The sequence below is a fragment of the Chenopodium album genome, chromosome 1 (genome assembly GCF_948465745.1).
Source record: "Chenopodium album chromosome 1, dcCheAlbu1.1, whole genome shotgun sequence".
Taxonomy (NCBI): Eukaryota; Viridiplantae; Streptophyta; class Magnoliopsida; order Caryophyllales; family Amaranthaceae; genus Chenopodium; species Chenopodium album.
The window spans coordinates 17,683,108-17,699,280 of NC_137834.1; positions in this window are offsets into that span (position 1 = coordinate 17,683,108).

Consider the following 16,173-nt stretch of genomic DNA (forward strand, 5'->3'; position numbering starts at 1 on the left):
CCTAAGTGGACAGACATTAATAGCCGATCCATTGTCTACAAGAGTCATGGGAACATTCATTCTTTTGCAGACTACTGTGAGGTTTAATGCCTTGTAGTGCTTGTCACCTTCCGGGGGTAAATCTTTATCAGAGTAGGTGATTAGATTAATTGGACTAGTGAGGAAGTTAGCTAGTCCCTCAGAAGTAGTGTCAGAATTTATCCCGATTTTATCCAAGGCATTCATCACAACCAACCTATGTTCTCGAGATGTTGCCAGAAGCTTCCATACATTCATCTCCACTTTTGTTTTCTTGAATTGTTTAACGATGTCATTGTCTTCGATGATAGGTATGGGAACTTGTTGTACAGTAGGCATGGGTTGTGTTGAAACGGGAGATTGTATTCTCCCGGATCTTGTGAGGACGTCTATTGATGAATCTTCTTCAGCCCAAATGTCGTCCGTGGTGTATGATACAGAAGGTGAAGGTTCTAATATGTCTTTTAGATAGACATCTTCTTCATCACAGTCCCATACTCCATTAACATTTATGTCCTCTTCTTGCTGAACTTGGACTAATTCCTTTCTATCAATCATTTTCTGCACCAAATCCTTGAACTTGAAGCAGTTTTCTAGGGTGTGTCCTCCTGACTGATGGTATTGACAGTAATATCTATCTGTCCTTTTTAATGATTCAAATGGTCTCGGTTCGAGAGGTTTGACCTTGACACTCTCGGAGAGCATTTTAAACATTTGTGCATACGGGATCCCAATTGGAGTATAAACTTTATTGCTCTTCTTGGGTCTTTCGGTGACTTGTAAGGGAAAGTATTTTGCCTCATAAGTCATTTTTACTGGTGTGAATTCTCTCTTAGGTTCTTTATCATATTCCTTGTGAAGTTCATTCAAAATTTTGAGATTTTCATGTAACAGTTGCGACGTCTCCCTCAGATACAGTGTGAGTATTCGTATCTCTACCTCATTTGCTAGTTCTGGAAGATTATCTTCGATATCGAAAAAGGTCTCTTCTTCCTCCTCTTCGACATTGGTTTCCTTGACAGGCTTAATGAGGGATGAGGGGTCAACTTCGCTTTCTTAATCGGAGATAGCCAATGTGTGAGCTAGAGGTGCATTGTCAATACTCGGTTTCTTACTGGCAGCAGGCAACGGCAGCTTGTTACTGTCAATTAAGTCTTAAATAGCTTACTTAAGCTTCCAACAGCTTTCAGTAGAGTGGCCCCTACCTTGATGATATTTGCAATGCGCATTAGGGTTCCAATTAGGCGACCTCTTCTCGACTGGTGGATCTCCAAATGGTCCAATAGGAGCTATAAGACCTTTTGCATTTAGCCGATCAAACGCGGTGTCATAACTCATGCCAATAGGAGTGAAGTTTCTCCTAAAGGGTTTCTTTTGTCCTTGATTGTTCATGGCGAGGACTTCTCCTAGATTAAAAGTGCTAACATTATTTGAGTGGGCGGTTTTGGAAGAAGAAGGATTGTCGTTCTTCTTTCCTTTCCAGCCACTGTTGGAGTTATTGTTGGCAGCTTTAGATTTAGCTAAGTCATCTTCAATATTAATCCCAATATCATAAACAGCCTTAAAGGTATGAAGGTTGTTTTGATATTTAAGATGTTTTGAATATTTTTCTTGGAGATTTTTAATGAACAATCTCACAGACTCTTTTTCACTGGGTACCTCAATCATTTTAGCTGAGGTTTCTCTCCACTTGTTAAAGAAAGATGTGAAGCCTTCCTTCTCCTTTTTTTTAAGGATTTCAAGTTCTCTATGGTCAGTTTCGACTTGAACGTTGCACTTGTACCTATCGACGAAAGCGTTTGCTATGGATTCCCAGGTAGAGGTCTTTTCTTTTTCAAGAGAAAAGAACCATTGTTGGCAAATGGTCTCGAGAGATAGCGAGAACAAAGAAGGGAAGACTTTCTTATCGATACCCTTGATACTCATTATTGTTTCAAATGCCCTTAGATGGAAGTATGTGTTGTCGATTGCTCTAAACTTTGGGATGTCGTTGGCATTGAACTTCTGCGGAAGAAGATCCTTATCTACCGAGACCCCTTGGGATGTGAGTTCTTGAAACTTGTAGTCACTGGACAACTTGCTTAGGCTTTCTTGCATGAGGTCCATTTGTTGTTGCTTTGCGGGATCCTCGATCTTAAGTGCGAGAAGTTTCAGTGTCTCAGTTACAGTAGCCAGTTGGTTCTTGAGATCATTAACTTCTTCCTGAGTTTCCATTATAACTCTTGCTTTCCTCTTGCGAGCTATAGGTTTGTCGAAAAGTTGGACTTGTACGAAGAGGTTATCTTTGATTAATCGCCCTTCCTTTCTTGACCACGCGCTGTAAATTAAGTCAGTTTGCGTTTTAATTACTTGACTCGAATCAGTTTGACTTTATGGCTTTTATTTTTTTATTTTTTTTTTAAAAAAAAGTATGCATATTTTTAGGGAGCAATAATGTACATGTATTTAGGGAACTTAAGTACTATTATTTATTGGAGGATTAATATCCGACTTACCCCCCTAAAAAAAATGACGAAAAAATAACGCGCGCACACAAGACTCCCTTAATCATGGTCAAGACATGTGTATTGGTGTGTGTATTGAGTGTAAGTGACATGCTTGGACTCTTGTGTAAGACCATGGGACTTAGTGCCTAAACTCGAATATTAATTCAATTAAGCATTATTGCCGGCAAAATTAACCGAATTAAACAGGAAACTGATTAATTAGACATTAGGTGATTACTCGACAAATAATCTGAACTGTCGGCCAAGCGACAGGACTGGCGTCACAATATGGTGGTTGGCGCCAGACTTTTTAGTAAATGTCTGGCGCTACACACTATACAGTGGCGCTACAGCTCAGATTTTGGCACCAACTTTGGAGCCTCGATCCGGGACTGTTTTCGGTATTATTAGTCAACTGGGGTATGCCTAAAGTCGTACTAGGTCAATTCCAATTAAAAGAAGAAAAAACATTATGGACTCGAATTAATTAATTAATTAATTAATTAGGCAAAGTTCTTTAAGTCATTAATTTAAATCTCAACACAAATCAACAAACGGTTAGGAGGAGCATAGGATATATATGCACAACAAATAATGCACAATTAGTCAAGTAGGCACAATATGATGCAATGAATTCGCAACCTAACCATGGCTCTAGTTCTCTAAAGTTCGGGATATGGTTTAGTCAAATAGGGTCCATGGTTAATTGTTCAGATGCACCGCGTAGAAGCCTAACCGTGAAGGGTTAACGCGTGTGGATAGAACACCGCGAGTTTTTAGAAAAAACTCACTTCCATGGTTTGGTGAATTCAACCTCTCAGATGTACACTTTGTTGCCAGGAGCGTTCAATCGGGTAGATAGAGCATGAATTCCCAGAGGGTTATGTCCATATGTAGAACACATATGGGTTTCAGAAAAGTGAGAAAAAAAATTCAATCAGGAAGTAGGATCGAGCAAACAATACGAAAAACCGGTCGAAATTAGAACGCATATTTCTGGCTCGGTATTGGGGGAAATTGGCGCCAGCAAACAGAGACTGGCGCCAACTTTTAACTGTAGCGTCTGGCGCCAATATTGGCGTCTGGCGCTACGGCTAAAAGTATGGCGCCAAGCTCTGGCCCCTGACGCTACTTCCCACATGCCTCAGCAGCTTTCTGTGCTCAATAAAATCATCCAGTTTCGCGCGGTGTTATGTAAGTCCTAGTTGTGAAAGACATTTCTCAAATTTCCTACGTGTAAAAATCCTATGTTTTTGACTCATTACGGATGGTCTTTCCAATGAGAATCTTTTTATGCATATGCCACAATGTTAAATAAAAATTACGCACATGAAATACTTAAACTTTTCGAGTCTCATCCACTCATTCTAAATCATTGCCGAAACAAATTCAGGAATTAAAATAGAAATCCTCCCCAGTGGAGTCGCCAAAAACTGTAGGGAATAGTTTTAAGCCTTTAAAATCCCACTAGCTTGAACCCCACTGTGATCATACACTAAAGTACGGTGGCGTCCAAAAGGGAAGAAGATAGAGCAAAAAGAGTCGCCAACAAGTTTTTAAGGAACTTGTAAACCGTTCACGAGGTGAAGGTTACACCCCTTAACGATCCAAGAGATCGTCAACTCCATAAGGTCATGAACCAAATAAGGGTTCGGGGATGATGGTACAAATCCAACCTAAAAGAGATCGAACCTGCCCTAATAATAGGCCTCTACTTTATTCTGCTCGTATTCATGTGCGCTTTCTGACTAACATGCAATCAATAGGATTAACCCTAAACCTGTTTAATCTATGTTGGTTGAATTTAATGCACAAATAAACTATTATTGGCGATCACTTGAATTATAATCACAATTAACCCTAACAAGATTATTAATTATCTTATTAAGCGTGATTGCAAATACCAATTCCCTTTAACATGCAATAAAAGGTGATCAAGCAATAACATATAAAATAATACATATCAAGCAACATAAATAAATAATCAATATCATGAATAAAATAATCATCATTAAAATAATCACAATCACCATGATAACCATAAATTATAATTATAATCATGTTAAAGCATAATAAACATAGCAAGATCCTAGGCATGATACTAACAAGATTAATAACAAACCCTAGCATGTCACTAAGCAATAAAAATCAAATCTTTAACCCTAACATGATACTAACAATCATAAATATTAGGAAGAGAATAATAGGCATCATAGCAATCATATTTGATATTAAAAATACCCTAGACATGATACTAGGAATCATAATAACAATCTAAACATAATTTCTACATCATAATATCAATAAAAACCAATAAAGTACTTACTTGGATGCCTCGTACCTCTTTCTAATAACAAAATACACACGTTAGTAACTTCAAGGAAAACAATAAACAAACAATCAAATTAAATAATTGAAATAGAGATTTGGGACCAAACCCTCAGAAATTAAAACCTTTCACGTCTAGGGCGAAGGCAACTTCGAATATGGCTAGGTGTTTCTAGATCTTGTGAATGCGGAATTTTGTATTAAAAAGCAAAGAAGAAATAATGCATGAATGAATGAATGTTATTGAAAAGAATTGAATATGATGAAAAGAACTGAATGATTTTGTGAATGAAGAGAGTTGATGATCGATGATGAAGATAGTTGATAAAAACTTAAGAATAAAGAGAATTGGTGACCCTTGATGATTGAAAACGGAGTTTTTGATACGATATTTATAGAGAAAATCATCCAAAAAAGATAATTTATCAAAACAGAGTCTGAAGACCACAAAACTAACTTGGCGCCAGCCCTGGCTCATTGGCGCCAGGACCAGTGGCTAGCGCCAGGCGCCAATGCTGGCGTCTGGCGACAATCCTGATTCCAGGCGCCAAGGCCTGGGGTTGGACGCCAAACCGGCTTTCAACACGTTTTCGAAAATCTTATAAATTTCCCGTACTGGAAGATAAAATAATATAATTTCAGTCGAAAATGCTATTTGATCTAATTAAAACTCTGAAGAATCCTAATTAAATTAAGAATGATAAGACCTTCTAGAATGTTCTAGAAGACCAAAACCATTCCTAATTACATTAGGAATGATAAATCATATTAGGCCCTCCCCTAGATCATTGGGCCGTACTTAAAACTCAAACCAGGCCCAGTTTAGTAAATTGGCCATAAATTCCTCAATATTCATCGGAATTGGGCTTATAATATATCGTTAGAAAGGTCTTTGCAAACCCCATCCAACTACACCACTATTGGACCCATATCATGGACCAACCAAACTGGATTGGCTGTTTTCTTAAAATAAAGTTTTCAAAAACAGGGAGAAGAGAAAAGAAAAGAAATAAAACTTCCCGCAACACTAGACCTTTCCACACTTTCGTTTCATTCGATTATGATTCGACGTGAAAGGCACTCATCACTGGGTTTGGTTTTGGGGAGACACATTTGGGTGTCTACAGCTTCTTACTGGAAGGGGGCAACGGTAGTTTGTTATTGTCAATTAGGTCTTGGATAGCTTCCTTAAGCTTCCAACAACTTTCAGTAGAATGGCCCCTACCTTGGTGATACTTGCAGTGTGCATTGGGGTTCCAGTTAACCGAGCTCTTCTCGACTGGTGGGTCCCCAAATGGTCCAATGGGAGTTATAAGACCTTTTTCATTTAATCGATCAAACGCGGTGTCATAACTCATGCCAATAGGAGTGAAGTTCCTCCTAAATGGTTTCTTCTGTCCTTGGTTGTTCATGGCGAGAACTTCTCCTAAATTAAAGGTGCTAACATTATTTGAGTGGGCGGTTTTGGAAGAAGAAGGATTGTCGTTCTTCTTTCCTTTCCAGCCACTGTTGGAGTTATTGTTGGCAGCTTTTGACTTAGCCAAGTCATCTTCAATATTGATCCCAATGTCATAAACAGCCTTAAAGGTATGGAGGTTATTTTGATATTTAAGATGCTTGGAATATTTTTCTTGGAGATTCTTGATAAACAGTCTCACAGACTCTTTTTCGCTTGGTACCTCAATCATTTTAGCTGAGGTTTCTCTCCACTTGTTGAAGAAAGAGGTGAAGCCTTCATTCTCTTTCTGTTTGAGGATTTCAAGTTCTCTATGGTCAGTCTCGACTTGAATGTTGCACTTGTACCTATCGACGAAAGCGTTTGCTATAGACTCCTAGGTAGAGGTCTTTTCTTTTTCGAGAGAAAAGAACCATTGCTGGCAAACGGTCTCGTGAGATAGTGAGAAAAGAGAAGGGAAGACTTTCTTATCAATACCCTTGATACTCATTATTGTTTCGAATGGTCTTAAATGGAAGTAAGGGTTATCAATTGCTCTAAATTTTGGGATGTCGTTGGCGTTGAACTTCTGCGAAAGAAGATCTTTGTCCACCGAGACCCCTTGTGATGTAAGCTCTTGAAACTTGTAGTCGCTGGACAACTTTCTTAGGCTCTCTTGCATGAGGTCCATTTGTTGTTGCTTCACGGGATCGTCGATCCTAAGTGCGAGAAGCTTCAGTGTCTCAGTCACAGTAGCCAGTTGGTTCTTAAGATCATTGACTTCTTCTTGAGTTGCCATTATAACCCTTGCTTTCCTCTTGCGAGCTATAGGTTTGTCGAAAAGTTGGACTTGTACGAAGAGATTATCTTTGATTAATCGTCCTTCCTTTCTTGACCACGCGCTGTAAATTAAACCATTTTGCGTTTTAATTACTTGACTCGAATCGACTTGACTTTATGGTTTATTTTAAGGGAAAAAGAGGAAAAAGAAAAAGGGTGCATATTTTTGGCAAAAATAACGTACTTAGGTTGGAGGATTAATATCCGACTTACCCCCCTAAAAAATGACGAAAAAAAAACGCGCACACAAGACTCTCTTAAACATGGTCAAAGTATGTGTATTGGTGTGTGCATTGAGTGTAAGTGACATGCTTGGACTCTTGTGTAAGACCATGGGACTTAGTGCCTAAACTGGATCATTGATTCAATTAAATATTATTGACAGCAAAATTAACCGAATTAAACAGAAAACTGATTAATTAGACCTTAAGTGATGACTCGACGAATAATCCGAGTTGTCGGCCAAGCGACAAGACTGGCGTCACATTGTGGAGGTTGGCGCCAAACAACATAGCTGTCGTCAGGCGCTACACACCATAGTGTGGCGCTACATCTCATACCTTGGCGCCAATAGTGGAGCTTCGGTCTGGGACTGTTTTCGGTGTTATTAGTCACCTGGGGTATGCCTAAAGTCGTACTAGGTCAATTCCGATTAAAGAAAAATTAGACTTTATTGACTCAAATTAAATAATTAATTAATTAATTAATTAGGCAAAGTTATTTAAGTCATTTATTAATTTAATCTCAACACAAGTCAACAAACGGTTAAGAGAATTATAGAATATATATGCACAACAAATAATGCACAATTAGTCAAGTAGGCACAATATGATGCAATGCGTTCGCAACCTAACCATGGCTCTAGTTCTCTAAAGTTCGGGATATGGTTTAGTCAAAGAGGGTCCATGGTTAATTGTCCGGATGCACCGCGCGGAAGCCTTACCCTGAAGGGTTGGCGCGAGTGGATGGGACACCGCGAGCTTTAGAAAAAACTCGTTTCCATGGTTTGGTGAATTCAACATCTCGGATGTACCCTTTGTTGCACGGAGCGTTCAATCGGGTAGATGGAGCATGAATTCCCAGAGGGTTATGTTCATATGTAGAACACATATGGGTTTCAGAAAAGTGAGAAAAAAATTCAATCAGGCAGTAGGATCGAGCAAACAATACAAAAAACCGGTCGAAATTAGAACGCATATTTCTGGCTCGGTATTGGGGGAAATTGGCGCCAGCAATCAGAGACTGGCGCCAACTTTTAACTGTAGCGTCTGGCGCTACGGCTAAAAGTGTGGCGCCAAGCTCTGGCCCCTGACGCTACTTCCCACATGCCTCAGCAGCTTTCTGTGCTCGATAAAATCTTCCAGTTTCGCGCGGTGTTATTTCAGTCCTAGTTGTGAAAGACATTCCTCAAATTTCCTAAGTGTAAAATCCTATGTTTTTTACTCATTACGGATGGTCTTTCCAATGAGATCCTTTTTATGCATATGACGATAATTTTAATCAAAATTACGCACATGAAATACTTAGAACTTTTCGAGTCTCATCCACTCATTCTAAATCATTGCCAAAACAAATTCAGGAATTAAAATAGAATTCCTCCCCAGTGGAGTCGCCAAAAACTGTAGGGAATATTTTCAAGCCTTTAAATCCCACTAGCTTGAACCCCACTGTGATCATACACTAAAGTACGGTGGCGTCCAAAAGGGAAGAAGATAGATCAAAAGAGTCGCCAACAAGTTTTTAAGGAACTTGTAAACCATTCACGAGGTGAAGGTTACACCCCTTAACGATCCAAGAGATCGTCAACTCCATAAGGTCATGAACCAAATAAGGGTTCGGAGATGAAGGTAAAAATCCAACCTAAAAGAGATTGAACCTGCCCTAATAATAGGCCTCTACTTTATTCTGATCGTATTCATGTGCGCTTTTTAATTAACATGCAATCAATAGGATTACCCTAAAACCTGTTTATCTATGTTGGTTGAATATTAATGCACAAATAAACTATTATTGGCGATCACTTGAAATATAATCACATTAACCCTAACAAGATTATTAATTATCTTATTAAGCGTGATTACAAGTACCAATTCCCTTTAACATGCATAAAAGGTGTGATCAAGCAATAAAGAATAAATATCAATCAACATAATAAATAATCAATCATGATTAATAATTATAATAATCATCATAAATAAAATAATCATAATAATAATAATAATGATAATGTTCGTATTAATATTAAAGCATAATAAAAGTAGCAAGATCCTAGGCATGATACTAACAAGATTAATAACAAACCCTAGCATGTCACTAACAATCATAAATATTAGGAAGAGAATAAAAGGCATCATACCAATCATATTTAATATTAAAAATACCCTAGACATGATACTAGGAATATCATAATAACAATGTAAACGTGATTTCTACATCATAACATCAATTAAATCATTAAAGTACTTACTTTGATGCCTCGTACCTCTTTCTAATTACATAATACACACGTTAGTAACTTCAAGGAAAATAATAAACAAACAATTAAATTAAATAGTTGAAATAGAGATTTGGGACCAAACCCTTAGAAATTAAAACCTTTCACGCCTAGGGCGAAGACAACTTCGAATATGGCTAGGTGTTTCTAGATCTTGTGAATGCGGAATTTTGTATGTAAAAAGCAAAGTTTAGAGAAAAGATGAATGAAGGAGATGAATGAAAGAATGCTAATTAAAACTAATTGTTGAGGAAATCATGTGAATGAGGAGAATTGGTGAATGAATGGTGAATGATAGATGTAGATGATGAATGAAAACGGAGTTTTTAATACGATATTTATAGAGAAAATCAGCCAAAAAAGATAAATTAACAAAACAGAGTCTGACGCTCGGGAAACAGAGCTGGCGCCAACCCTAGCTAGCTGGCGCCAGGCACCAACACTAGCGCCAAGCCTGGTTCCAGGCGCCAAGGCCTGGGGTTGGACGCCAAGCTTGATTTTAACGCGTTTTCGAAAATCCGATAAGTTTACCGTACTGGAGGATAAAATAATATAATTTCTTCGAAAATGCTATTTGATTTTAATTAAAACTCTGAAAAGTCAACAAAGTCAACTTATCAATGCTAATTGAATTAGGAATGAAAAGAACCTTCTAGAAGATTCTAGAAGACTAAAACCATTCCTAATTGCATTAGGAATGATAAATCATATTAGGCCCTCCCCAAGATCATTGGGCCGTACATAAAGCTCAAACCGGGCCCAGTTTAGTAAATTGGCCATAACTTCCTCAATATTCATCGGAATTGGGCTTATAATATATCGTTGGAAAGGTCTTTGCAAGCCCCATCCAACTACACCACTATTGGACCCATATCATGGACCAACCAAACTGGATTGGCTGTTTTCTTAAAATAAAGTTTTCAAAAACAGAAAGAAGAGAAAAGAAATTAAAACTTTCCGCAACACTAGACCTTTCCACACTTTTGTTTCATTCGATTATGATTCGACGTGAAAGGTACTCATCACTGGGTTTGGTTTTGGGGAGACACAAATGGGTGTCTACACTTCCCTGATTGGGTTGCAAATGTTGTGCTTATAAAGAAGCCGAATGGTACCTGACGCATGTGTGTAGATTACACTGACTTAAAGAGAGCATGTCTGAAGGATAGTTATCCACTTCCAAAGATCGACAGTCTGGTCGACTCTACAGCCGGACATGCCCTGATGAGCTTTATGGACGCCTATTCAGGCTTTCATCAGATTCCCCTGTGGAAAAAGGATCAAGAAAAAACAGCATTTGTCACTGATCAGGGGTTATTCTGTTATAGTGTGATGTCGTTTGGTTTTAAGAATGCGCCTGTTACTTTCCAACGCATGATTAATACAGTCTTCATTAAACAAATTGGGAAGAATGTAGAGGCGTACATTGACGATATGATAGTCAAATCCAAACAGCAGGCGAATCACCTGTCTGACCTCTGAGAAACATTCGCCATACCCAGGCGGCACAAGGTCATGCTTAATCCAAAAAAGTGTGTCTTTGGTGTTGAGCCTGGGAAGGTTCTCGGATTCTTGATTGATCAAAGGGGGATAGAGGACAACCCTGAAAAAATACAGGCGGTAATCGACATGCAGTCGCCCCGTACTGTGAAGGAAGTCTAAAAATTAACCGGTTGTCTGGCAGCTCTGGGAAGATTTCTCAGTCGGTCAGGCGACAAGTGCCTCTACTTCTTCTAGGCGATCGGGAAGAAGACTAGATTCGAATGGGGGGATGATGCTGAAGTCGCCTTCCAAAAGCTGAAAATGCATTTGCACTCTTTGCCAAGGTTGGTCAGTCCCTTGCCCAAAGAGGTGCTCTATATGTATCTGGTCGTTTCAGATCATGCCCTCAGTGCTATCCTCTTAGCTAAAAGAGACGACATCCAGCTCCTTTTCTACTTCATTAGCCATTTTCTTAGAAATGTAGAGATTCGGTACCCCATGGTTGAAAATTTTGGTCTCGCCCTTTACATGGCTGTCAAGAAGTTGAAACCTTACTTCTTGGCACATCCGGTCACTGTCTACACTGACCAACCGATCAAGCGGCTAATGACAACCCTGGAGTCTTCTGGTTGAATGCTCAAATAGGCTATTGAGTTGCAGGGACTAAAAATCACTTTCGAACCAAGGAAGGCAACAAAGGGGCAAGCATTCGCTGACTTTATTGTTAAAATGACAAGACCGGCTGAGCCGGACTATATCAATCACGTTTGGAAAGTGTATGTGGACGGAAGCTCCACGATGAATGGCGGTGGTGCAGGCGTAATTTGTCAGTCTCCTGAAGGGGACAAATATGAATATGCAGTGGCGGAGCCAGAAATTTCATACTGGGGGGACAAATGGAAGACATTGCATGATGTGGCAACAATGTTAGGATAAAAAATTGACACAAAGATAATTAAATAGCTTAAGTTCAGTTTGTTAAATACTTGACATGTAAATAGTTATTAAGTAGTCAAAAAAATGATGATTTCCTTCGAATTTCATTCTTTCTAGTAGGAATTTTCGAAGATTGGTTGTTTTCATGTTGTCTTAGACTAGTTTGAATTAGGTGAATCATTTGACATGCCATGAATCTATTATCATATATAATTTTACAATCAAATTATCAAATAATTTAAATAATTAATAAGTTAACAACCGAAATATCTTAATATTTAATAGAATAACATTTTTATAATATCTAATTTAAGAAATGTGGGATTTAAATTTCAACATAGACCTCTAAGTAAAAATCCAATAAATACATATAAAATTTCATCATTCAAACAATTAGAATAATACTCTATTCATATGATTACTATAGCTAATGTAGGTATGAATTCTATGGAGTAGTTAACTAACAAGTGATTGCAAAATAAATTCTTAATATAAATATAGTGCACAAGTTAGAGGAAAAAAATATTTTTTTTTTTTTGGAAAAATTAGAATTTTTTTAAGTGGGGGGGAAAGTTATCCCCCTTGTACCCCCCTCCCTCCGCCACTGTGAATATGCACTACGGTTCAAGTTCCAGGCCTCAAACAACCGAGTATGAAGCCTTGCTAGCCGGCATCCTGATGTGCAAGGCGGCAGAGGCAACGAGAATTGACGCCTGCTCTGACTCACAATTGGTTGTAAGCTAGTACAATGGTGTCTATGAAGCCACCCATCCGGTTATGATCAAATACTTGCAGGCGGTCAAGACTGAAGCTGGGGCACTTGAACACTTCAATTTAAGTCAAGTGCCTAGATCAGCAAACAATCAGGCGGATGCTCTGTCCAAACAATCAGGCGGATGCTATGGAGATGGTTACAAAATGTGACAAGTGTCAAAAATTTGGCAAGCTACTCCATCGTCCGGCCACTGACCTGACGGCCATCCACAGTCCTATGTCGTTTGCTAAATGGGGCATGGACATTTTGGGCCCATATATGTTTGCTCCAGGCAGCAGGCGTTACATCTTAGTGGCTGTGGATTAATTTACCAAATGGGTAGAGGCAGAGGCGGTAAAAAACATCAAGACAAAGGACGTCATCTCCTTCATCATCTGGAAGGATATCATCACCCGCTTTGGGGTGCCTATGTCTATGGTTTTTGACAATGGTCCTCAGTTTGAGACCCCTCACTTGAAGACTTGGTTGGGAGATCAAGGGATCTCCAATTATTTTGCATCAGTCGGCCGACCCCAAGAAAACGGCCAAGTTGAAGCCTTCAACAAGTTAATCTCAGACGACATAAAAAAGAAAATTGAGAGAGCTGGCGGTCTATGAGCGGATGAATTACCACACATCCTATGGGCCATCAGAACAACAACAAAAGGGGCAACTAGAGAAACCCCATTCCTCATGGTGTATGGGGCAGAAGTTGTCTTGCCCATTGAACACTATGAGCCGACCCTTCGGATTATGCTATATGATGAAGATACAATCTGGGAGGCCATGCGCCTGGTATTAGACTCACTCCAAGAGTGCAGGGGCAATGCCGCCTTGCGCCATGAGATCCACCGCTTGAGAATGACTCGAGCTTACAACAAAAGAGTACACAAGCGCCCTTTAAAAGTTGGGGACTTTGTGTTACGGAAAATGGAGGCAGTCGGTAGGGCAAACGAACAAGGGAAGTTAACCCCAAATTGGGAAGGCCCCTACCAAATCTATGAAGAAGTAAGAGGCGGCACCTACTGCCTGGAAACTTCAAACATCAGGAGGCTACCCCGAACCTGGAATGTAGATAATCTGAAGAAGTATTACTTCTGAAATTTTGTAAAGTTTTTTGACTTGTTTATGAAATTTTGCCTTCATTTCATACTTTTCTTTATTTTCTTTATTTTGAGCACCGACTGCACAAAGTGAAAAAGGAGCATGCTCATAGCAATGAAGGATGTCGCCTGCACTATGTGCTGACGGATCCTACTTACCCTCTATGGTATCGCCTGTACAACGTGCAGGCGGACTAAATTTTTAACTAATGACGACATTGGAGTATCGCCTGCACAATGTGCAGACGGCCAACGTCAAGATTTTACGGGTTGTCGCCTGCACAATATGCAGACGGCTAAGCACATTCTTAAACTTAATATAATTTAGGGACCGTCTGCCCCAACAGCAGACGCCTAAGAAAGGACCCGACTGCACCAAAACAATCGTCCTAAAACCTATCCTTAAGCCAAGATAATAACTTAGCAGCTAATTATTCTTTATTTAAAGCTAAGTCAATGACTTAGTGGCTATTTATTCGTTAAGTGAGGCCAATAACATTATTTAAACTACCGTCTGCTCCAACATGAGTACAACTGTTTGCTCCAACATGAGTCAGAGAACCGACGACGTCCATTCGGGCGAATTCGTTGAGAAGAAGCATCTCCCATTTGGGTGGCACATTGCTCTACGAATACAACAAGCGGCCCTACCGAATGCGCTAAGGCAGCGCTCGCAGTCGTTTGATTTAATCTAACTTGAAATCTAAAAAACACTGAGTTTTCCGGTTGTTCTAGTACAGACAGATGATGGCTACTGTTTCAAGATTAGAGGCTACTTTACCAACATTCCTTATTGTGGGGCAAGGCAGTCGGACCAACTCGTTTTCAATTAATATGTTAAGTTAAAAGACTTAGCAATTTTTCTATACTACTTGAGGCCTTTGGCCGAATGCATTTAAGAAACTATCTTCTCTATGTGGCCATCTATCGCTTGGTTTGAGGTAATTACCATAGTGATTGATTGACTCAGAAACCATTCATACCCTTTAAAGTATAAAAATTTCTAAGTCAATCAATCCATGCAACTGAAACCAAACGACATCCAGCCAGGGGCAAGAACATTCGCATACCATACAGGTTAAAATACTTAGCCAAAAATTCTATGCATAAAAATTGAAAGCTTTGAAAATTCTTAAAGCATAAACATCAAACTGAATAAAACCGTTTAAATAAACCGGATTCTTCAATAAAAAGGCAGCCACCCAAAATGGGCAACTGCTAGAAGACGAGTCGCCTGTTGAGCTAGACTCCCCGGGGTATCCTTGGCAGCCTCCTCCTTCTCGGCCGCCTCTTGAGCTTCCCTAAGGAGTCGGTCATTGAACTCGTCATTTGCCTTATCAAACTTGACCTTCCAAGTCTGATAATCGGTTGACGGTTGCACAGGTGCCCAGGCCGCATGCATGATGGCCTCGTTGTCGTCCATCATTTGTTTGACCAGGGCATGTTCTCCTCCTCCATCAAGGACCTATACTTGGTCTGGAGTTGGCTCTCCTGGTTTTGCAGCCGCCCTCGGAGTCTCTTGACCGTCTCACCAAGGTTGGTAGCCTTGGTTTCCACCTCCATGAGGGTCTCTAGCTTCTCCTTAAGGCCCTTGACCTCGCCTTGGAGCTCCAACACCCGCTGCTTTGCTGCGTCCAAGTTCTGCTGGACTTGCAGATTTGCTGACGCTTGGGAATACAACATATCAAGTGTTAGAATCTCATTTTGGGCAATTTCAAACTGAGCTTTGTCCAGGGTAGAGGCGGCCCGAGCATTTGCTGCCTTTACCTCCTTGATCTTTTCATTGAGTGGCCCTTTAAGATCACTCACTCGCAGCATAGCCTGAAGCTGTCAAAAGCAAAAGAATTCATCAGAAACCATTTGGCAAAAATATCAACCAAGTCATAAGATAAAGTCTTACCTCTCATAGAAGCGCCATTATGGTGTCGAGGTCAAGGTTGCTGACTCCTTTGACGGCAGCCTTATCCTCAGGATCAAGCGTCCTGAGCATCCGCCTGGCCATCTGAAGGAAAGTTGGCCTCACTGGAGCATCTGTCAATACAAATACAATAAGTTGAGATTTTTGAAGATAGTTGCATTTCTTGAAACGTATGGACGGATGGTCGGATGACTTACCTCCTTCTCCCCCTACGGCTTCGCTGCTGCCTGCTGTGCCTCCAACAGTGGTGAGTGGCTGCTTGCCACTCTTTGACGCTCGATGCTGAGCGTCCGGCTTTATCGGAGTGTAAATGGGGGAGGAGGCGCTCGTTCCCTTCTTTGGCTTTGAGGAGATGTGTTTCCTGCGACTCTGGGAAACG